At 40.1% G+C, this 26,135-nt stretch overlaps 1 protein-coding gene across 1 annotated transcript in view; it reads right to left on the reverse strand.

The window, feature by feature from the left end:
- Nucleotides 1-25,799, reverse strand: part of EXOC3L4 (exocyst complex component 3 like 4) — a 333,013-nt gene extending 307,214 nt beyond the window's left edge. Inside the window, exon 1 of the mRNA XM_053706598.1 lies at nt 25,551-25,799. The gene's annotated coding sequence lies outside the window, so the exon portion shown is untranslated. The remainder of the gene's footprint in view (nt 1-25,550) is intronic.
- Nucleotides 25,800-26,135: the final 336 nt, after the last annotated feature.

The following is a 26,135-nucleotide window of genomic DNA, read 5'->3' on the forward strand; positions in this document are numbered from 1 at the left end:
GCAAATTATACAACCTAAAGACTTCCCTGACGTCCCCTACTCTATTGGACAGGCAGAGGACTATTATGATAACGGATTACTTAGCAGAAACACGCATGAACACTCTGACGAAAGAGACTGTAGATTACCTTGAGTCCCCCCTTACACAAGAAGAGATACAATCCGCATTGTTAGATCTGCCAAATGGGAAAAGCCCAGGTCCAGATGGGTTTGGAGCTAGATACTATAAAACTTTCCTACCTATCCTCCTCCCCCACATGCAAACTCTATTTACTAATACCTCAGAAACGGAGACGCTGCCTGTCTCAATGCTGACTGCATATATAACAGTAATACCAAAACCAGGCAAACCCACAGACTTACCTCAGTGTTACAGACCGATTTCGTTACTAAACACTGACGTCAAGATACTGGCCAAGACCCTAGCAAACAGAGTGTATGGCATCCTCCCTGGACTGATTTCTCAGGACCAGGTGGGGTTTGTCCCTGGGAGGGAGGCGAGAGATAATACTTTGAAGGTTTTACAGCTAATTGAATACTCTAAAACTAACGCCATTCAGCTTGCATTACTGTCAACCGACGCCGAAAAGGCGTTTGACAGAGTTAACTGGCAATTTCTTAAAAGTACGATGGAAAAGATAGGCTTTGGGGAAAAAATTTTGAGAATGTTTTTTTCTCTATATTCCACGCCCAATGCTAGAGTTAAAGTGAATAACATTCTCTCGTCCCCCTTTGAGATTACAAATGGCACTCGGCAGGGGTGCCCGTTGCCGCCCCTGTTTGCTATATCGGTTGAGGCGCTGGCGTGTAACATCAGGGCCAACTGCCTGGTTCGGGGAGTTCAGGTAGACGGTAATGAGTACAAAATATATATACTCTGTTACAGACGGGCGGTTCTTCTTCAGAGGGTAGTGGAATGGTGCCATAATGATCCTCAAAAAGATTGGATAAAACTGGAAACTAGTATCCTTCGACTGGAGAATCTCGCCTCCCTCCCTTGGACTGACAAAAAATTTAGAACAGTGCTGATAGCCAATTACCCCATGATTGGCGTAGTATTAGATGAATGGGACAGGACTGTGTGAATAGACTCACATATATCCACTGTGTACTCACCGATGACCCCAGTCTTTGAGAACCCGGGAATCCCGATACAGGCCCAACTTACGCCTGAACACACTCACCCCACACACAACCGGATCGGACAATTTGTAGCCAATAGGACTATGAGAACTAGAGAGGACCTGCTAACTAACGAACCCTTTCTTGAGGTCCCTTGGTTTGCGTATTTACAAATCAGTCACTATATTACAACACATAGACACAAACAATCATTTCTGCGAGATCACACGCCTTACGAGGGGCTTTGTACACAAAAAGCTATCCCAAGACACTTAATTTCAAAGATCTATCGGCTTCTCCTGATAGGAGAAGGCAGCCTTCCAACGTATGTTAGACAGTGGCAGGCAGAGCTAGGGATTGAGTTGGAGATGCGGGAATGGCAGCGTGTGTTTATGACTACCAAGACGGTTTCAGTATCTGCACACATACAGGAATCATAATATAAGCTGATGAGCCGGTGGTATCTTACACCATCTCGTCTCAAAAAGATCTACCCAAATACATTAGATAAATGGTGGAGGTATAGGTTCTGTAACGCACATTTGGTGGGACTGCCCCATGCTGGAAGACTTCTGGAGAGAAGTCTGGGAACACATGCAATCAACCTTGGAGATTGAGATCCCGAGGGTTGCTGAGAAGCTGCTGTTTCACTTCCCTGAGAGGATTAAGGACTCAACTAAAAGGTCTTTATTATTGCTAATGTTGACTTGTGCTAAGAATTTGATTCCGGCCAAGTGGAAAACACCTCAGATCCCCCTGATAACAGATTGGAAACAGGCGGTGCACAGATTACTAAGCCTGGAAAGATTCCATTATGCTAAAATTGGGAAGTTGGACAACTACGAGATGCTGATCCAGCTATGGAGCGGCGGGCACTCTGATGGGCAGTGACCATGGAGTGCTGGCGATTCCTCCCAATTGTATCTGGTGTCTTCCCCTCCCTCCCCCCCCCCCCTTTTTTTTTTTTTTCCCTCCTCCGAACCCCATCCTCAACCCCTCTCTCCCTCCCTCTTTTTCTGTATACTCTTTTTCTCTCTCTATTATGTTAGGACAGGCAATTTATATATAAGGGTCTAGAATGGATATCTGTGGTAAGTTGGTAATAACTGTTGCTGTTGATTTGAAGTTTGAAATTGTTTTTCTTTTATGAAGTTTGCTCCCTGGAGCAATATGCTGAGCTCATGACATGTGATGTATAAACTGTTTCTCTGCTAACACTCGGCAAGGAAATCTAAGAAAATGGAAGAAAATAGGAGTCCTGCATCTCATACACCCCCCGCTCCGTAGCTACTTGGCCTAAAAACTTAACAGACTTTTTCCTATGTTGGGTAGCAGGGGGCAAACTGTATAATTGTAAATGTATGCTGCTTCTTTATAAGGCACTGTTTGTGCATGTATGTTAACATTTTTATTTTTGAAATAAAGCTCCTTTGTGAAAAAAAAAAAAATGTTACACTTAATTACGCTATTCAAATTCATATATAAACCCATGCGCAGCCACCATTTTCTTCAGTGTGTTTGGATTGTTTGTTGAGCTACAAAACACTACACTGGAGTGGAGGATTAGTCAGAGTAGAGAGAGAGGTGAAAAACAGAGGAGTTAGGTCGCATTGTTGTTGAGTAAGTTTGTACAATTACACATATTGCACACATTGCATACATACATACTGTACATATACAAATACACCACACTTTTTTTTCTAACACCTCACACATATTTCTTTGATTTTTACAGTGTGATCGGCTGAGTGTTTGGTTGTGATTGTGTGTGATTGAACTGGGAGTGTGAGTAGTGTGATTTAGTGTGAGGATGACAGGGAGAGGTAGGGCAGAGGGGAGGAGGGGACAGGCATGGCAGGGAGAGGAGTGGCAGGGAGAGGAGTATTAGAGAGGGCAGGAGGAGCAGTGGGGTCCCCATCAGGGAGTAAGTGGAGTGGGGAGAGGGAGAGCCAGAAGGGATGATGGGAGGGGAGATGCCTGAGAGCCCCAGAGAGCAGGCACATCTAGGAGAGGGACAGAGGGTGCACATGGGCACAGAAGGGGGGAGGAGGGAGAGGATAGGGAGGAATCCACACCAGGGACATCACAGGGAGGAAGCCAATTGGCCATGGAGGATGAGAGGCTGAGATGTCCCAACTTCTCATTTGCTGAAAATGTTGCCCTTGTCCAGGCCATCATGGACAATTACAGTGCCCTCTTCAGGCAAGTGAAGGGCAAAAGCATTGCCAGAAAGAGAAAAACGGCATGGTTGGAGATAGAGAATGCCGTCAACAATGTGGCCCCGCAGAGGAGGAATGTTAAGGGCCTGAAAAAGAACTGGAATGACTGCAAGAGGCGGGTCAAAGAAAAGATGGGGCAGGAAGCTATGCACCAGAAGGGAACAGGCGGTGGGCCAGCCCTGGATATAGAGTATAACACCTAGCAGGAGATTATACGCAGGTCCCTGAGTATCACAGCAGTCTGTGGACTTCCAGGGGCTTGTGACTCAAGGGCTGCAACCACAGCACATCATTCTGGTGAGTAACATCCCACACACCAGTATTATATGTATTTGAGATATAACATCCTTTAATATCACACATTCATGTACACAATGAGGAGCATGGTATTTGGCGTACTAACAAAAACATCTACAATTTTACTTGACATTACTGCTACTTAACAAAATGCAATTCATTATATGAGGTGGAATAGTGCAATACTGACATGTCTCAGAGTAACACAAGCCACATGTAGAGTTTTCATTGAATATACACATAACTATTGTATGAAGCACATTCCTGTGTACTGCTCATATTAAAATCAGAGAACAACTCACAATGTGCACATGCATGTTATAGAGTTTGACATGAGAATCAGTATAGGCCCTAGCATGTATCAATGTACATTGTATGCCCACATGGACATATATCTTACTGTACTAATCGCTCTCATCCTTTGACTCCTCCACAGAATGTCACGAGGATACAAACATCCATGCCACCACCACCACCACCAGCCTTCAGGCAACCGCAAGAACAGTATGCTTCCAGGCATGAGCATGGTTGGATGGCATCAGTTGAGGACCCGGGAGTGATTCCACCACCATTGCCATATGACCCCTGGCAAGATTCCTTGCCAGAGGAATATCCTTCCTTTGGCATTGAGGGGAGCCAAAACAGCCACAAAGGGTCCATGTATTTACCCCCCCACAACACAATCTCATGTCAGTCATGGATTTTACCCACAGACCATGTCACATGAAGTGCCAATTGGACAGGCTGAGTGGTCACACACTGGTCATCAGTGGGACTATCAATCAACCATGAGAGCTCCACCATCCTCATCACTTGGATGAGCTCCACCATCCTCTTCACTTGGATGAGCTCCACCATTCTCATCACTTAGACGAGCTAAACAATCCTCATCACTTGGACGAGCTCCACCATCCTCATCACTTGGACGAGCTCCACCATCTGCAGATGGAAATATAGCAGAAACTACAACTGCACCTCAAGCACCATCAGATGCAGCTAAACCTGCCCCACAAGGACCAGCAGATGCAGCTGACCCTGTCCCACAAGAACCATCAGATGCAGCTGAACCTGACCCATAAGAATCATCAGATGCAGCTGAACCTGCCCCACAAGGACCAGCAGATGCAGCTGAACCTGCTCCACAAGGACCAGCAGATGCAGCTGACCCTGCCCCACAAGAACCAGCAGATGCTGCTGACCCTGCCCCATAAGAACCATCAGATACAGCTTACCCTGCCCCACAAGAACCATCAGATGCAGCTGACCCTGCCCCACAAGCAACTAGAAGCCCTGCTGCTCAAGAGCCTGTCGATGCATTGTATTCTCCCCTGGGTGAGGAATACATTGCACTCGAGAGGAGGCTCATAACAAGCACTGAGAGCATACAAAGAGGCCAAGAGAGGTTCTTCAGGAACCAAGAGAGGTTCATAAGGAGCCAAGAGAGGATACAACAACGTAGCATAGAGCTGCAGAGGGACATGGCAACATCGTTAAGTGCAAGTGTTCAGAATTTGAAACAGTCGCAGATGATGCGAATTCTGTCTGATATGCAGATGGAGAGAACAAAATAAACTCTTGTGTGTGTTGGTTGAACATTTTACTCACCAGCAGGACACTGCCTCCAGCCTATCATCTGTGGCCAGCACACCAGCAGAAACACCAGAATCTTCTAAAACAAGGAAAACAAGGAAATCCACTACAGGCACCTCATCCAAGAAGCCAAAGAAATAAATAAATATTATAATAGTTCACCATAAACCTTGTCCTCTGTTATTTACCATGTAATTGTCATACACATCCATGTAAGATGCGTTCTATTACACTAATATTGTTAAAACATATAATATGAACTGTGTGGAAATGGCAATACAAACAGGTAATATAATGTTTATGACATATTCTTGTACTATAACTCACATCCACAATAGTTGTTTATGAAGGGTACATATAGTAATATTCACTTCTAAGATGTAAATCAATGTATTTCACATACAATATAAATTGACACATGGGTATATATAATTCTGATGTTACTGATAGGTGTGCATTATCAGGTTTTAAGTCTGCAGATGAGAGGTTGTGTTGTTTGTGATTGGTTTGACACAATTGCAAAGAGGCGGCCTTCAAGGTCCTAGAAATTATCACATGAGCCATCCTAGATTTAGCTTTCAACTAAGAATACCAAGAGAACAAAGCAAAATTGGTGCTAGAATTAAATTGGAAAGTTGTTTGAAATGATAGGCCCTATTTGAAACAAGAAGGTTTTCTTTGGACTTGACTGTCCCATTATATATTTTAGCATCAATGCCAAGCTGTGTTAACAGTTGAATAAGTTACACTCCCAGTGGGTTCTAAAGAGATAAAGGTAATACAAATATGATTTCCCATTGTTCTCTCCAAGTATTGGTGATTGTTTTAAGAACAAATATAAAGTAAAGAAGCAAGTATATGTACACAATGTGATAAAGTAATGAGATCTGATTATATCTACAAGCTCAATGCATTTGATTAGGTTGTGGCTTCCAAATACAAAATCAGCTAATTCAAATACACAAATAAAGCTTAAAAAACACATCTCATAGTATACTGTCCCTTCAACTATTTGAGATGCTGCTTAAATGTATGTGTTTGTTAAGGCTTCCAGGGAGTTACGTTGTTTTTTAGTCAGTACAAGGGTTGCTGCGCCTGCAATTTGTGGAGAGATGAAAATGGAGTAGATTTTCTGAATTCTGTGCACGTAAGTCCTTACGCTGTATATTGGATACCAAATTGCACGGCTGTTCTATGTTATTCTATGGGAGAAAAATACGTACGACGGGTGAAATATAAGCACGTAACTTGTATGCTATGCCGTATATGCAATACCAAAATCGCGTAAAAACTGACTGCTTTTGTGGACGCCGCCGCATATGTAATGGGGCCCTCAGTTTTTAGTTAATTTAGCGGTATTTTAATTTCGGTTAATTTAGGGGGTGTTAGGTTAGGGGGTAGGGGGTATAGATGTTAGTTTATAACTTTGCGTTGTGGTTGAGAGAACATATTATTGTTAGGGTTAAGGTGATAGGCATAACTTATAATTCAAACAGGAACTGTATTGGATATAAAGTTTGAGCACTATTAACCCACTAGGATTAAATCGAGAATAGGATCTGAGTTATCTCATTGAATAACATGATGAGTGCACAATTGATATACGTTTAACTTTGGAGCTGATGCAAACATGAAGTCAATATTGAGTATATAAGAAATAGGAATTAGACAGCATTTATATCCTAGACCAATGTTCATCTGTATGTATAATTAATATGAGAGCAACCAGGTATTGAATGCTGAGGGTTTCTCACTTATGGGAAACTTTTTTTGATAGAAATACATATTAGGAATAGGACCCATGAATATGTGCCCATATGATTATGGATATACGGATATAGGAATACATTATTACATCTGATTGTAATCTTGTATATAGTGTGATGTAGGGGGCTTTCATCTAGTTATCATATGTACTATTATATTATTATCCTATAGGGTCCTGTATGTTTTCTTGCTCTTTTGGAATATCTCATGATTATAATGCGTTATTTTTAAATGCCTAAACTTTAGTATTCTTTTATGTGTGTAATCTGACACCTGTGTAATTTAGTGCAGTATTTAATATATACTAGGTAATACTTATATAGGGGGAAATACTTGGACACCCCTATTTTAACTCACTGCTTTTGTTTTTAATGTGTTGTTTTTAAATAAATACCTTTTTAAACATAAGCACAGCTCTAGCACCCTTGTTTTTCCCATTTGAATGCTACACGGAGTTGAGCTTCATATCCTTGGATCTTTCTTGTGAATCAACTGGCTGAGCAGCACCTGGAGAGAGGGTGAGCTGATGCACCCTGAGATATCGGCACGTCACTACCAGCACATTAGGGTGAGCTGATACACCCTGAGATATCAGCACGTCACTACCAGCACATTAGGGTGAGCTGATACACCCTGAGATATCAGCACGTCACTACCAGCACATTAGGGTGAGCTGATACACCCTGAGATATCAGCACGTCACTACCAGCACATTAGGGTGAGCTGATACACCCTGAGATATCAGCACGTCACTACCAGCACATTAGGGTGAGCTAATACACCCTGAGATATCAGCACGTCACTAACAGCACATTAGGGTGAGCTGATACACCCTGAGATATCAGCACGTCACTACCAGCACATTAGGGTGAGCTGATACACCCTAAGATATCGGCACGTCACTACCAGCACATTAGGGTGAGCTGATACACCCTGAGATATCGGAACGTCACTACCAGCACATTAGGGGGAGCTGATACACCCTGAGATATCGGCACGTCACTACCAGCACATTAGGGTGAGCTGATACACCCTGAGATATCGGCACGTCACTACCAGCACATTAGGGTGAGCTGATACACCCTGAGATATCAGCACGTCACTACCAGCACATTAGGGTGAGCTGATACACCCTGAGATATCAGCACGTCACTACCAGCACATTAGGGTGAGCTGATACACCCTGAGATATCAGCACGTCACTACCAGCACATTAGGGTGAGCTGATACACCCTGAGATATCAGCACGTCACTACCAGCACATTAGGGTGAGCTGATACACCCTGAGATATCAGCACGTCACTACCAGCACATTCGTGTGCTATTGCCAAATGTGAGTACCCATTTTTGGATTTTGGTTGCATCATTTCATGCTCATGTTTGGTTGATCTGCACGTGAGGCGCCCCTCTGTTTTGTGTTTCACGTTTGGTTCGGATTCGTCTGTGAAGAGGAGAGCAGCCACCTATACCTTGATATCCATCGAGGCCCTTTGAATAGTGCAGAGCACGGATTCTTTTGGGGCTATTATTGCATAACTGTTTGGTAACAGATTTATTGTTTGTATTCCTCATTGAGATAAGATCTGTTATATCTGTTTAAATATTTATTTCAATATTACCACTTGGACGCCCCTCAATTGGTTTGTTTTAGTAAAGTCAAAATTAAACTTTCATTATTCAGGTAGAGCATGCAATTTTAAACAACTTTCCAATTTACTTCTGTTATCATTTTGCTTTGTTCGCTTGGTATCTTTTAGTGAAGAGTAAAACTAGGTAGGCTCATAAAAGCTCATAAGAGCTCTTTGCACCGTACTTGACACACGTGTTTTTGATGATTTTTTTTATGAATAAGGTAATCGTATTCAGATATGCGGCAGTGATGTTTGGCGATGTTTGGCAAGCGTATTGACGTACACATGCACACATTATACACATACACACTATGGGGTAGATTTATCAAAGCTTCAACTGATAAAACGCTTGAATCCCTTGTCAAATTCATCTGAAGATTGATCCTCCGTAGTTAAAGCGTCAAGATCGTCAAATGTTGAAATGTGTGATGTAATATTCGATGCAGATCAATGCTTGCATCATTCCAGATGTTTTGAATTCATATTCGACTCTATTTGACCCTCTTCCCAATTTATCAAACATTCAACAGGTATGCTCGCGTCAATTTCGACACAGCATACCTATCGTTCAAACTGCCACCCTTGAGGCTGCGAATGCCATAGAAATCAATGGCAGTCTGAAAACACAGAAAGCTTATGTTCGATGCTGCAAGACAATAAAGCATATTAGATAATAAAAGTAAATTAGAAACGTTATTAAAATTGTATACTCTTTCTAAATCAAACAATATTATTGCTCCAAATTTGGTGCACAAGTAGATATAGGGATACAAATTAAATAAATCCATTACTACTTATGGAGTATGCTACATCTTTGTCTCATTACAAAGCAAGGGTCAATATTATTGCTCCAAACTTAGTGCAAAGTATTGCTCCAAACATGGTGCACTAGTGGATATAGAGATAAAAATGAAATAAATACATAACATAATAAAGTTAACTTCCTTTTGTTTTTTTGGTAATCTATTTGCACCATGTTTAAGGCATGTAATACAAGTTCACAAGGAATGACATCCTTTATTAGTGCTTAAAAGAAGGGCAAAGTACAACATACATCCAAAAAAAAAAAAAAGGAAGTTAAAAGCAGTGAAGGGTAACAAACATCCCCAGACTCAGGATGCGTTTCAGGTTTCCCCGTACTCAGATAGTAGAGGCGGGTACTCTGAATCTAGCTATACTATACTGAAAGCATTCAACACCTGGTGCTAATTAATGCAGAACCTGAACATAAGTTTACAACGGAATTAAAGGTATAGTCAATAAAAACTAAATACTAAATACTACCTATCTATCTAAGAATACTTGTGAAGATTTAAATAATTAACGATATTTACTGAAAGTGACCTACTAGTAACAAACTATTGTAACCAATAGATAATGTGTGACTAACGATATATCAATATATACAATGATTACATAATAATCTTAGTAGTAAATAATGAAGCTAAGGAAGGGTTCAAACTAGTACCCCAGGCTATCTTAATGATTAAAACTTTGACATATTCTGACATAGGCAATAACATTAAGCCATTCATGATAACAGTTTTATGCTGTGCAGCTAACAGAAAGCTTTAAATTAAGTACAATTAATTTTTGTAATGTATTGTAGACCTCACTAAGAATAACGTTAAGGTATGTGAAAGTATCTAGGGCTATGTTGTACTGTAACAACATACTTAATACAGGATATGTTAGATTAAGCAATAACCAATAGTGATTTGTTGCTCTATAAAAGCTAATTATGAACCTGCTTATCTTCCCTTAGGCCTAGATTTAGAGTAGCCGTGAAAAAACAGCGTTAGAGGCTCCTAACGCTGGTTTTGGGCTACCCCCGGTATTTAGAGTCAGTCATTAAAGGGTCTAACGCTCACTTTCCAGCCGCGACATTTGCGTATCCTATCTTTTCAATGGGATCTTTCTAACGCCGGTATTTAGAGTCGTGGCTGAAGTGAGCGTTAGAAATCTAACGACAAAACTCCAGCCGCAGAAAAAAGTCAGTAGTTAAGAGCTTTCTGGGCTAACGCCGGTTTATAAAGCTCTTAACTACTGTGCTCTAAAGTACACTAACACCCATAAACTACCTATGTACCCCTAAACCGAGGTCCCCCCACATCGCCGCCACTCGATTAATTTTTTTTAACCCCTAATCTGCCGACCGCCACCTACGTTATACTTATGTACCCCTAATCTGCTGCCCCTAACACCGCCAACCCCTATATTATATTTATTAACCCCTAACCTGCCCCCCACAACGTCGCCGCCAGCTACCTACAATAATTAACCCCTAATCTGCCGACCGCAAATCGCCGCCACTTACGTTATCCTTATGTACCCCTAATCTGCTGCCCCTAACACCGCCGACCCCTATATTATATTTATTAACCCCTAATCTGCCCCCCCTCAACGTCGCCTCCACCTGTCTACACTTATTAACCCCTAATCTGCCGAGCAGACCACACCGCTACTATAATAAAGTTATTAACCCCTAATCCGCCTCACTCCCGCCTCAATAACCCTATAATAAATAGTATTAACCCCTAATCTGCCCTCCCTAACATCGCCGACACCTAACTTCAATTATTAACCCCTAATCTGCCGACCCAATCTCACCGCTACTGTAATAAATGGATTAACCCCTAAAGCTAAGTCTAACCCTCACCCTAACACCCCCCTAAATTAAATATAATTTAAATCTAACAAAATAAATTAACTCTTATTAAATAAATTATTCCTATTTAAAGCTAAATACTTACCTGTAAAATAAACCCTAATATAGCTACAATATAAATTATAATTATATTATAGCTATTTTAGGATTTATATTTATTTTACAGGTAACTTTGTATTTATTTTAACCAGGTACAATAGCTATTAAATAGTTAAGAACTATTTAATAGCTAAAATAGTTAAAATAATTACAAAATTACCTGTAAAATAAATCCTAACCTAAGTTACAATTAAACCTAACACTACACTATCAATAAATTAATTAAATAAAATACCTACAATTATCTACAATTAAACCTAACACTACACTATCAATAAATTAATTAAATACAATATCTACAAATAAATACAATTAAATAAACTAACTAAAGTACAAAAAATAAAAAAGAACTAAGTTACAAAAAATAAAAAAATATTTACAAACATTAGAAAAATATTACAACAATTTTAAACTTATTACACCTACTCTAAGCCCCCTAATAAAATAACAAAGACCCCCAAAATAAAAAAATGCCCTACCCTATTCTAAATTACAAAAGTTCAAAGCTCTTTTACCTTACCAGCCCTTAAAAGGGCCCTTTGTGGGGCATGCCCCAAAGAATTCAGCTCTTTTGCCTGTTAAAAAAAACATACAATACCCCCCCCCCAACATTACAACCCACCACCCACATACCCCTAATCTAACCCAAACCCCCCTTAAATAAACCTAACACTAAGCCCCTGAAGATCTTCCTACCTTATCTTCACCATAACAGGTATCACTGATCGTTCCAGGCTCCAAAATCTTCATCCAAGCCCAAGCGGGGGCTGGCGATCCATAATCCGGCGGCTGAAGAGGTCCAGAAGAGGCTCCGAAGTCTTCATCCTATCCGGGAAGAAGAGGAGATCCTGACCGGCAACCATCTTGATCCAAGCGGCATCTTCTATCTTCATCCGATGACGACCGGCTCCATCTTGAAGACCTCCACCGCGGACCCATCTTCTTCTTCCGACGACTTCCCGACGAATGACGGTATGTGGGTGGTGGGTTGTAATGTTGGGGGGGGGGTATTGTATGTTTTTTTACAGGCAAAAGAGCTGAATTCTTTGGGGCATGCCCCGCAAAGGGCCCTGTTCAGGGCTGGTAAGGTAAAAGAGCTTTGAACTTTTTTAATTTAGAATAGGGTAGGGCATTTTTTTATTTTGGGGGGCTTTGTTATTTTATTAGGGGGCTTAGAGTAGGTGTAATTAGTTTAAAATTGTTGTAATCTTTTTCTAATGTTTGTAAATATTTTTTTATTTTTTGTAACTTAGTTCTTTTTTATTTTTTGTACTTTAGTTAGTTTATTTAATTGTATTTATTTGTAGGAATTGTATTTAATTTATTTATTGATAGTGTAGTGTTAGGTTTAATTGTAGATAATTGTAGGTATTTTATTTAATTAATTTATTGATAGTGTAGTGTTAGGTTTAATTGTAACTTAGGTTAGGATTTATTTTACAGGCAATTTTGTAATTATTTTAACTATTTTAGCTATTAAATAGTTCTTAACTATTTAATAGCTATTGTACCTGGTTAAAATAAATACAAAGTTACCTGTAAAATAAATATAAATCCTAAAATAGCTACAATATAATTATAATTTATATTGTAGCTATATTAGGGTTTATTTTACAGGTAAGAATTTAGCTTTAAATAGGAATAATTTATTTAATAAGAGTTAATTTATTTCGTTAGATTTAAATTATATTTAACTTAGGGGGGTGTTAGTGTTAGGGTTAGACTTAGCTTTAGGGGTTAATCCATTTATTACAGTAGCGGCGAGATTCGGTCGGCAGATTAGGGGTTAATGTTTGAAGTTAGGTGTTGGTGATGTTAGGGAGGGCAGATTAGGGGTTAATACTATTTATTATAGGGTTATTGAGGCGGGAGTGAGGCGGATTAGGGGTTAATAACTTTATTATAATAGCGGTGCGGTCCGCTCGGCAGATTATGGGTTAATAAGTGTAGGTAGCTGGCGGCGACGTTGTGGGGGGCAGATTAGGGGTTAATAAATATAATATAGGGGTCGGCAGTGTTAGGGGCAGCAGATTAGGGGTACATAGCTATAATGTAGGTGGCAGTGGTGTACGGAGCGGCAGATTAGGGGTTAATAATAATATGCAGGGGTCAGCGATAGCGGGGACGGCAGAATAGGGGTTAATAAGTGTAAGGTTAGGGGTGTTTAGACTCGGGGTACATGTTAGAGTGTTAGGTGCAGACGTAGGAAGTGTTTCCCCATAGAAAACAATGGGGCTGCGTTAGGAGCTGAACGCTGCTTTTTTGCAGGTGTTAGGTTTTTTTTTTCAGCTCAAATGGCCCCATTGTTTTCTATGGGGGAATCGTGCACAAGCACGTTTTTGAAGCTGGCCGCTTCCGTAAGCACCGCTGGTATCTAGAGTTGCAGTGGCGTTAAATTATGCTCTACGCTCCCTTTTTGGAGCCTAACGCACTGAAAACCCAACCATTCTGTGAACTCTAAATACCAGCGGTATTTAAAAGGTGCGGGGGAAAAAAAGCACGCGTAGCTAACGCACCCCTTTGGCCGCAGAACTCTAAATCTAGGCATTAATTAGTTAGTAAAACATAGTACCAATTTCCAATTCATATACTGAGGTACTGAACATATAGCAAAATCTATTCAATTATAGGCTAAGCTAAATAAGTATAGGATCCCACTAGGATCAATGCTATATAAATAGTTGTACAGGATATGCACAAAAGACTTAACAATTCCCTCTGTTTTGAGTGACATAATAATGTAAGAGTTAGATTGACTCTTACAGATATTTGTGCTAAATAGATATAATTCCACAAATAAATGTATTTGATCCATAATCATGGACAGTATGTAGTACATATTAACAGTGGAGAGCTAATTCTATTAGACTAATTAGAGGGCAGAACTTTAGAATTTAAAGTATGTAATATGCTCTACTTAATAATGAGTCTGCATATTGCATATTGTCACAGATCACTCTACAGTATATCACATTGGGAACTTCCTTGCACATATACTTATTCCATATTATATGCAAGCTTTGACACTTTTGGACTACGGTCACGGTATTAGGGGGACAAGCTAGTGCTGTTAGTAAGTGTGTTTGATAACTATGTAATACAAGTCCCACTCTCCACCGCACCAAATTTGACACAACACTTTTCACACTAAATTTGACGTAATACTCCTAAGTATGTACAGTATATGTGAAATTAGTATTAAAGTTAAACATTGATGATGACATTAGGACACAAATTGTAATATTTTAGACAATGATTTTAAAATTTGAATGATGTTTGATTCCATATAATATTAAGTTGATAGCTCAAAGGGATAGTTTACCTAACATTAAACTGTCATGATTCAGCTAAAGCAGAAATTAAATCACCTTTTTACTGTCATGCTATTTTCAGTGTTTTTCTTCCTTCTCTTGAATTTAATTTTCATTAAGAAATGTCATCATATATGCCAGCCCATTTTATAACACCTATGTAGGGGTGGTGTTTAAAACTAGACTGCAATCAGGAGGGGTTACACAGGTGCAGAGAGAAAACTGGCCCAGCTCTTAAAAAATCCATTGACTGCAAATAAATACATATGATACCCTGATTACATGTTATATTCACAATTATTCATGCTCAGAAAATTAATACATTTACACTATATATATATGATGGTATAAATAAACACAGAGCTATGAAAGACAACATTGCTTAGAACAAAAAATGGAATTTAGGGACATGTATATATATGTTTGCAAACGATTTCTGACATAACACATATATGTATACAAGTATGTGCAAAGATATATGTACAAATTCTAGCATTAATAATCGTTTTAAAAAAAACAAAAAACATGAGATAGGCATATCATGATTTATAGAAATACAAATACACATTAATTTATGTGGAAATATAAAATATCCATTTTTTGTATAACAAATACATAGAAAATAACTTTATATGAGATATTATTGTTTGCTCAGGTATATGTATATCTAGCTATTTCTTGGACATTAAAAGATTAGCTTTAGCGAAATGTGCTTGTTCATGGACAGTAATGAAATGGTATAAATAAAGTTAGAAAAAACAGAATATCTGTGACATTGATGACTCTTATTTATCAGCAGTCCGATGCTCATCGCTCCGTACTTGACGCGCGTGTTTTTGACAGACTTTTTAATAAATAAGCGCGTCGTATGTAGATTTGCGGCAGCGATGCCTGGCAAGCGTATTGACTCCAGCGAATGCGTCGAGATTGATGCAATGATAAATAGACCCCTATGTCCAGTAGTTTCTGCACACGCACACATTGTACACACCCACACACACTATGCCTGGTAGTTTCTGGACGCATGCACACATTATACACAAACACAATAGGGTAGATTTAGTAAGCAGCAGGTGCTGCTTTCTACGCCCATCATTTAAGGCTAGCCTGAAGCGGAAGTTAAGAAGCAGCGGTCGTTTTAGGTAGTGGACTTAAATCATCCCTATACGATACGATCGGGATGATTGACACCCCCTTCTAGCAGCCAATTGGCCGATTGGCCGTCGGTGAGCAGGGGGCGGCATTGCACAAGCATTTAGCGAGGTCGAGCAGACATGATTCGCTACTATGTCCGGTAGTTTCTGCAAAGTAGAAAATGTGGCAGAGATAGATGAATAAAAATCCAAACTTTATTGTAGTCAAAGTTAAAAACCAGAGGCGCTGTCTATAATACAGACTCCTAGGATAACTATCCCACAGTAAAGCTTGCGCGTTTTGGTAATAAGCCTTAATCATAGCTAAGTGCCATATGTCACCCACAACATTTAAAAAGAGGGCCGTTTTATCCCATTGGTTAAAACATAAGTGTGAGTGTCACATAATTAATTAATATAATACAAGAGTTATATTATAGTATACATGTATATATATTTTACATCATTTGATTGCCTATTATACACAAACAAGGGAGAGGGATATGTGGATATTTTATTGTCATGCAAATGTAACAGAATACTAACAAAAAATCTGACATAAGATCTTTGCTGGAGGGCCAGATTTAGATTCACAAACAATCTTCTTATAGTTTAAAATGCCATTTGTGTATACATATTAAACAGGACTGTCTTTAACACAGGGCAAAAGGGGCAGCTGCCCTGGGCCCAGTTTCTGTTGAGGGGCCCAAGAGTCAAAAAAAAAAAAAAAAAAGTTCATACCAGACTGCTGATTTGACATGGGGAACACACACATTCTGTCCTAATACTGTCACAGTCAAAAGTACTCTGCTTATATATATATATATTTTTTAAAACTGTGCCAGACCGTGCCAGTGTCATGTGACATGCCAAGCTATTGCCATGTGCTGTTTTAGATGTGCACTGTGCAGCACTGAATGCAAAGCCCTAACTCGGCATCCAGCCATTCCCACTGCATCATAAAATGTCCTACTGGGGTTACCACTGTTACCAGGTAACTGCTCTGGTTGTGGGGATTGTTTCTGGGTAGGACTGACTGTAGGTGCATGCAGCAGAAAGCTGGAGCGGCAAGAACGTGAGGATTTGAGCATCTGTGCAGCTGCATACACTGCACTCTTCAGTCTTGAGGCTGTGTGACTCATCTCACACTGTATCCATGCAGCCTTGGACAGACAGCATCCAGTCCGCTGGTCTCCTTAGCCCTGCTCTTTCTGCTGTGGCCCTAAGATCAACTAACTGAAGTTTGTTAGGGGAACAGTGCTTTGTAGAAAGGTGTTAGTGGGAAGAATAAGTGAGTGCACACACACCCCTCCCCATGCAGCATTGTCTAGTGCAAGGTGAGAGGGAACTTGTTCCTAGCAAAGAAGTGACATGTGCTGCTGTGGCTGATGTATAGGGTCATGCTGATACTTCACACATTAATGTAAGGTTTATTTTTATAGTTTTTGTTTTCTCTCTGTCTCAGATTTTATAGCTTCCCATAGTAGTTCTGCTTTTCCAGTCAGTAAACTTATACTGCACCTCCATGCTTCCTCCTCAGTCTTTACCTTGCTTTGCTCCTGTTGGCTGCCCTAAATCTCTTTAACCAGCTAACCTCACACCAGAATCACATTCAAAAGAATATTAAATGAATCCACAGTGGAGGAATTTATATATTTATTTACTTATTAGTACTGCTTAGGTCCAGTTTCACATATTGCAATTTATTTCATTTTTTAAATGATTAGCTCAGCAGTGGATAATCCACTGCTGGGCTAATAATTAAAAAAAATAGATTTAGTTGTTTTTTTGGGATGTTGGGGTGGAGAGCAAAATTGCATGGGGGGGGGGGGCAAGAAAATTTTCGCCCAGGGTCCAGTCAATATTAAAGGCGGCCCTGATATTAAAGCCCACATCTTTGTATTTGCTCAAACAACAGGTTGGAACAAAAATATTATTTCCCACAAATCTAATTAGTGGAAAAGGAATGATGTGTCAAAAGTAATTAGTCCTGTAAAATACACTTTGATACGCCAGTATCTAAATCATATGCTATACTCCTTAATGTGTATTTTAGTCTTGGTAGAGGATTAGAGAAGTGGGGGTATAGTATTCCATACAAAAACACACATTACTCCCAATAATTGATCAGATCATACTCAGAGTTAAAGCCTAGTGGTGCCTTAGTTTGTAAAGTAAATATCCAATTCATCTCTCTCTTATTTATTAGTTTAATTCTATCTCCCCTTCGTTTCGGGAGTATCACCCTCTCGATGGCTTGCCATCTCAGGATATGATCTGATTTATTGTGGGGTTTTTTGCAACCGGTGGGGTCTTGGATTTCCCAGTACTGACTGTGGATAAATGTTCACATATCCTAGATCAGTGTTTTTCAACCAGTGTGCTGCGGCACACTAGTGTGCGGTGAGAGATCCTCAGGTGTGCCGAGGGAGACTGACAACAGTGTGACATACTTTTTAAATTTTGCTTGTTTTTTATTTTGAGTGAGATGTTGACTGAGGGTAACTGAGCAGCGACAGCTCACCTCCCCGACCCGTGTTCACACTTGGAAGGAACCCTCACCCACCACAACACGTGCCTAGTGCCGGCTCTACACTCAGCACCATGCGACACTTCAATCCCCCATGCATGCTGGCGCAGCTTTGCTCCTCCTCCAGAACAGTTCCAGCCAGGTCAAGTCACTCACATTCCTTCTCAGCACAAGGAACATGACTGGAGGACTAGAGACTCATTGGAGAGGAAGAGGGAGGTGCTCCACATATAATCTTGTGCTCCACAGATAACACTTTTCCCAGTGCGGGGGAGGGGACTTTCCCTCTTTCAAATTTTGAAATGTTGTGAGGTATGTGACAGGCTCATCAGGCATCATTTACAACCATGACATATTGACATTCATTCACAGACAATCATTATGATTGTTTGTGAATGAATGTCAATATGTCATGTATATATATATATAATGTGCTGTATTAGGCTACAATGTGTGATTTTGTAAAATTTTGGGATGGTGGTGTGCCGCAGGATTTTTTAATGTAAAAAAGTGTGCCACGGCAAATAAAAAATTTGAAAATCACTGTCCTAAATGAAATGTCCCTTGTCGTTAACCCTACATACTGTAATTTACATGAGATGCACGTTAGTGCATATATAACAAAATTAGAGGTACAGTTCAGACAGGACTGAATTGGATAGTGTTCTCCTTTAACTTCCGACTTAAAGGAATCAGAAATTACAACTGACTCACAGGGTCGACATCAACTACTTCCACATCTAAACATGCCTTTATGGGTTAACCAAGATCCCATGACTTGTGTAGAATTTGGTAATTGTGATGGAGAATGAAGGTTACCTAGTGTTTTAGATCTCCTGTATGACCTTACACCCCTGCTGACACAATCCACCAGGTCATCATCGGCAGCAAGCTTTGAAGATGTTTCTTAATAATTTTACATATTTCTGGATATTGCTCACTATATCCTGTCACAAAGGTCACTCCCCTATGTTCGGTGTTGTATTTATTCTTACTAGCTAGCAAGAGTTTCCTATCCAAGGCTCTAGTGTTTTATTCTGCCTGGCTGATTATATGGGGGGGGGTATTTTCTCTGTACCAAATGCTCTCTCAAGCTCAATGCTTCTCTGTTATAGGTATCAATGTTATTACAATTTCGCTTAAGTCTCACATATTGCCACTGCATATAGTACGTGGCGTGGCAGCTTTTAACGTGGTGAGAGTATTGGCTGCATCCCCATTACCAGTCAAGGTTAGATCTAAAAAGTTTATACTCATATTGCTTTTCTCAAAAGTAAATATTACACCCAAATCATTACTGTTAACATATTGCAAAAAACAGACTAATGTTGATTTTGGGGCCCCTCCATATCAGCAAAAGTTTGTCTATAAAGTGCCTATAGAAAACTATATTCTCTCTGAGGGGATCAGTATCACCATAGATGTGGGACCACTCCCACCAACACAAAAATAGGTTGGCATAAGATGGAGCAAATTTAGCTCCCATAGCGGTCCCACACCTCTGGAGATAAAAGATCCCCTCAAAAGAGAAATAGTTATGTGTAAACAGAAATGAGGCTAACTGAATGATATATTCCTGAAGTTCCAATAAATAATTGGAGTACCTTTCTAATGTGAATTTTAAGGCTTTAAGACCTTTATAATGCGGTATAGAGGAGTAAAGAGCAGTAACATCAATAGTAAACCTGGTATAGTTACAACTATCCCAGAAAAGGCCTTCCATCAAGTTCAGAACATGTTTAGTGTTCTTTAAATAACTTGGTAAATTAAGGACAAACTGATTAAGGATCCCATCTAACCATTCAGAAAGGTGCTCAAAGAGGGACCCAATGCCACTCACTATGGGGCGTCCCTTTACATCGGTTAATGCTTTGTGCACCTTGGGTAAATGGTGAAAGATGGGAACCACTGGGTTAGAAACCAAAAGATAGTCAAAGGTCTGTTTATCAAAAAAAACCTTCTCCAACCCTTCATCCAGAAGGTATGAAAGTTGCCTTCTATAACTATGTGTTGGATAAGAGGGAAGCTTCCCATAGTTTGCAGTATCACTAAGTTGGCGTAATGCCTCATCTACATTATATTTTCTGTTTAGTACCATCACCGAGCCGCTCTGATTACTATATTGGGGTTGGATTGTAGGTCTTTTACAGCTTGTCTCTGTTGTCTAATGATATTCATAGGTACCCTATGAATTTTGTAGTGTAAATTTCATAAGTCCTGTTCTCCTCTTTTATAAAATGTAGCACCCCTACTATGTATTGGGTAAAAAGTAGATGGATTCGTATACCCATTAACACTCATTATCTCATTGCTGTCAATACAGTGTTCATCATTTTCCCACAACATATTATCCATAGCTGTTACATCACATAGTTCCTCGAAGGAAAGCACAGGACTCTCTCCCACTGCTGCAGCATTGTAAATATCAACAGGATTATGATCAGCTAGTGGGATATTGTAAAACCTTAATTGGCCCATCAAGGAAACATGTTTCTTCTAGGTAATGTTGCGCATTCATTTATTCACATCCAGTATGGTGGAAAAAAGTTCAAAGGAAGAGGTCGGAGCAAAACTCAAACCTAAGCTCAAAACACTACTCTGAGCTTCAGTGTCAGACACATTAATTACATAGTAGATTTGTATTTTGATTTTGGTCTGTTCCCCCTCAGCTGATATCTGTCCTGTTGGGTGGGGTTCGTACCTCCTACTCCCTGGCGATCCTGGGGCATTGAAAAAACCTGCTCTATAAGGTGTTGTTCTGCTTTAATGTTAACAGGCTGGTGAATATTAGAATCGATGTATCTATTCCCCCCTCCCCTGTCCTATCGTTTGCGTTTTTCTTTAGGCCTAACGTCAGGTTCTGTAAATTAGCCCCACCCCTTCTGAGTATACCTTGTCTGTCCACTGAAGTGGTATTTTCACCTGAGGACAGATATTCCTCACCTGACTCTGCATCAGTATCTGAAAAGGTCACTGTTTTAAATGTGCTATGATTAAGATGATTCCCCCCTCTACCAACTCTACTCCTACTCCTGTATCTGCACACACACACACACACACACTATGTCCGGTAGTTTCTGCACACACACACATTACACACACACTATGTCTGGTTGTTTCTGCACACACACATTACACACACACACACACTATGTCCGGTAGTTTCTGCACACACACATTACACACACACACACTATGTTCGGTTGTTTCTGCACACACACATTACACACACACTATGTCCGGTAGTTTCTGCACACACACATTACACACACACACACACACACACACACTATGTCCGGTAGTTTCTGCACACACACATTACACACACACACTATGTCCATAGTTTCTGCACACACACATTACACACACACACACACACACTATGTCCGGTAGTTTCTGCACACACACATTACACACACACACACTATGTCCGGTAGTTTCTGCACACACACATTACACACACATACACACTATGTCCGGTAGTTTCTGCACACACACATTACACACACACACACAAACTATGTCCGGTAGTTTCTGCACACACACACATTACACACACACACACACTATGTCTGGTAGTTTCTGCACACACACATTACACACACACTATGTCCGGTAGTTTCTGCACACACACATTACACACACACACACACTATGTCCGGTAGTTTCTGCACACACACACACACACACACACACTATGTCCGGTAGTTTCTGCACACACACATTACACACACACAGACACACACACTATGTCCGGTAGTTTCTGCACACACACATTACACACACACACACACACACTATGCCCGGTAGTTTCTGCACACACACATTACACACACACACACACTATGTCCGGTAGTTTCTGCACACACACACATTACACACACACACACACACTATGTCTGGTAGTTTCTGCACACACACATTACACACACACTATGTCCGGTAGTTTCTGCACACACACATTACACACACACACACTATGTCCGGTAGTTTCTGCACACACACACACACACACACTATGTCCGGTAGTTTCTGCACACACACATTACACACACACACACACTATGTCCGGTAGTTTCTGCACACACACATTACACACACACACACACACACACTATGTCCGGTAGTTTCTGCACACACACATTACACACACACACACACTATGTCCGGTAGTTTCTGCACACACACATTACACACACACACACACACACTATGTCCGGTAGTTTCTGCACACACACATTACACACACACACACACACACACACTATGTCCGGTAGTTTCTGCACACACACATTACACACACACTATGTCCGGTAGTTTCTGCACACACACATTACACACACACTATGGGTCATATTTATCTAAAGACCGCTGCTCCATAACCTGTCCGCCTGCTCTGGGGTGGCGGACAGAAATCAACCCGATGTCCAGTAGTTTCGGGACACACATGCACACATTATACACACACACTATGTTCAGTAGCTTCTGCACATAAAAACATACACATACACACAGTATGTCCGGGAGTTTGTGCACACGCATGCACACATTATACACACACACTATGTTCAGTAGTTTCTGCACATAAACACATACACATACACACAGTATGTCCGGTAGTTTCTGCACACACATGCACACATTATACACACACACACACACACACACATATACACAGTATGTTCAGTAGTTTCTTCACATACACACACATTATACACACACTATATCTAGTAGTTTCTGCACACACACTCACACATTATAGACACACTTTATGTTCAGTAGTTTCTACGCAAACACACACACTATGTCCAGTAGTTTCTACACACACACGCACACATTATACACACACACACTATGTCCAGTAGTTTCTGCACACACAAGCACACATTATGCACACACTTTATGTTCAGTAGTTTCTGCACACACACACACTATGTCCGGTAGTTTCTACACACACACACACACACACACACACACACACAAACACAATGCTCAGCGTGTTCTTGCACATACACACACATACATAAACTATGCCCAGCTAGATCCTTTATGAACATACATATACACATTATCCTAGCTAACTCCTGCACATAAAGTTATCAAATTTGAAACAACTTTACAATTTACTTTTATCATCAAATTTGCTCTGTTCTCTTGATATTCTTTGTTGAAAGCTAAACATAGGTAGACTCATATGCTAATTTCTAAGCACTTGATGGCCGCCTTTTATCTCATTAAGTGTATTTTGGCAGTTTTTCACAGTTAGTCAGTGCTAGTTCATGTGTGCCATATTGATAATATTGTGGAGTTATTTATGAGTCAGCACTGATTGGCTAAAATGCAAGTCTGTCAAAAGAACTGAAATAAGGGGGCAGTCTGCAGAGGCTTAGATACAAGGTAATCACAGAGGTAAAAAGTGTATTAATATAACTGTGTTAGTAATGCAAAACTTGTGAATGGTAAATAAAGGGATTGTCTATCTTTGTAAACAATACACATTTTCAAGTAGCCTTTTGGTGACTACTGTGCCAACAAACTCTGATTTTGTCTAAGTTGTAGTATGTAAGTATTTGGGGAAACTTAGCATGAGATTTGGGACAGGGCTATTGAATTTACTAATGGGCTTGAGACCCTGTTCTTTTTATAAATTAGCAATGCAACTATATAGATCCCTTTAAATATACCATAACATAATCCATATCTATAATATAAAGACAACAAAAAAAGTCTTAAAGATACAGTTTAGTCAAAGTTAAATGTTCGTGATTCTGTGGCCCATATTTATCAAGCTCCGTACGGAGCTTGAAGGGCCGTGTTTCTGGCGAGTCTTCAGACTCGCCAGAAACACAAGTTATGAAGCAGCGGTCACAAAGACCGCTGCTCCATAACCTGTCTGCCTGCTCTGAGCAGGCGGACAGACATCGCCGGAAATCAACCTGATCGAGTACTATCGGGTTGATTGACACCCCCTGCTGGCGGCCGATTGGCTGTAAGTCTGCAGGGGGTGGCGTTGCACCAGCAGCTCTTGTGAGCTGATGGTGCAATGCTGAATACGGAGAGAGTATTGCTATCCGTATTCAGCGAGGTCTGGCGGACCTGATCTGCAGTGTCGGATCAGGTCCACCAAACCTTGATAAATAGAGGCCAGAGTGTTTAATTTTTTAAACAAATTTCCAATAAACATATAGGGGAATATTTATTAAAGGTTCACTCGACCTCTCTAAATGCCAACAGCATACGCTGTCCGGCCCTTGCTCACTGAGATGTGGTGTCAATCATTCTGATCCTATCGGATCGGGATGATTTCAGTCCGCCACCTAAAAAGTGGTGGAGAAGTTAAGGAGCAGCGGTCTTGTGACAAGCCTGAAATGATAGGCATAGAAAGTAGCATTCGCTGCTTAATAAATCTACCCCATAGGCTGATAAGTTATTAGGAGCAAGCAAAGGTATTTAGCAGCCTATAGCAGCAGTGTTTGCAACAATGTATAACATTGCTATTAAAAGTTTATCAAAACTGCTGCCAGATGGATACAGACACGTGCAAGCTCCTGAGCTCACCTTGGATCACTCCAAAGAGATACCACGAGAACTAAATAATTTAAAACGTATAATTATTATCATTTATTTATATATGAAATACAATTCTGTAATAAGTAAATATGAAGTATGTATACATTTCTATGCTCTATCCAATCAATTTAAAGTTTAACTTGGACTTTACTGTCCCTTTAAACATTATTCTCTTTTATTTTGGAAAACAAATAGCTTGCTCCCAGTAACAGCTCAGTGATTCCCGGGTATTTCCAGTTTGTACCAGTACAGTACAGCATGACATTTCCCCAGCTCAAGGCTTTTGTATATGTTTGTTTTCTGGATTCAGGAATCAGAGACGGAAAATAAAAGCCAACTCTTTGTAAAAATATAAAGCTAATTTAAATATTCATTTTTAGAGTTTCACAGCAAATTCATTGTGTATAGTATATCTGTAAAGAATATATCACAAACCCTGCAAGATGTATGCTCATGTCTGTGTGTTTGTTTGAGTTAGGCAAACAAACCAAGCACAGCGGTCACCCAACTTGTAACCTTTTCATTGCCCGCAGGAAACATTTGCATGAGGAGCAAGGACATTTATATTAGCTCCAAATATGCTCCATTTTCTACAAATTTGTGTTTTGCTTACCTTTAAGTGCACTGTAGACGTGGCTGGTGGCTTTGTAGAGTTCAGCTGGGTATAGTAAGATGGTTATTCAAGCTAATTTGTAGATAAAACAGACAGTTCTGCTTTTAGCTGCAGGTGGACTTTACCTCTGTAGAAAGGTATGATTTCCTTTCAGTTTCCCTTTGCTTCAGAGCATTTAATGTGCCACAAGAGGAACGCAGTTCCAGTAAATTCATAGGCTTGGGAGTTTGCCAGTTATACATAAGCTACATGAAATGTAATGGATAAATACTGTCTGATTGCTCTGTTGTAATAGGCAAAGTATAAAAAAAGGGAGTTTCATCAGATGAGACACAACATATGTCAGTAACTCTGGGAGAAAACGTATGCACATATTACATAATCTCTTTCATTACAGCTTGTAATTGTAAGCACTCACCCTAAGTATCTGTGGGTTTAAAGGAACAGGAAACCCCAACAATTTCTTTCATGATTTGGATAGAACATAGAATTTTAAACAACTTTCCAATTTATTTCTATTATTAAATTTGCTTCAATCTCTTGTTATTCTTTGATGAAGGGACAGCATTGCCCTACTGGCAGCTA

Source organism: Bombina bombina, chromosome 1 (assembly GCF_027579735.1).
Source record: "Bombina bombina isolate aBomBom1 chromosome 1, aBomBom1.pri, whole genome shotgun sequence".
Classification (NCBI taxonomy): domain Eukaryota; kingdom Metazoa; phylum Chordata; class Amphibia; order Anura; family Bombinatoridae; genus Bombina; species Bombina bombina.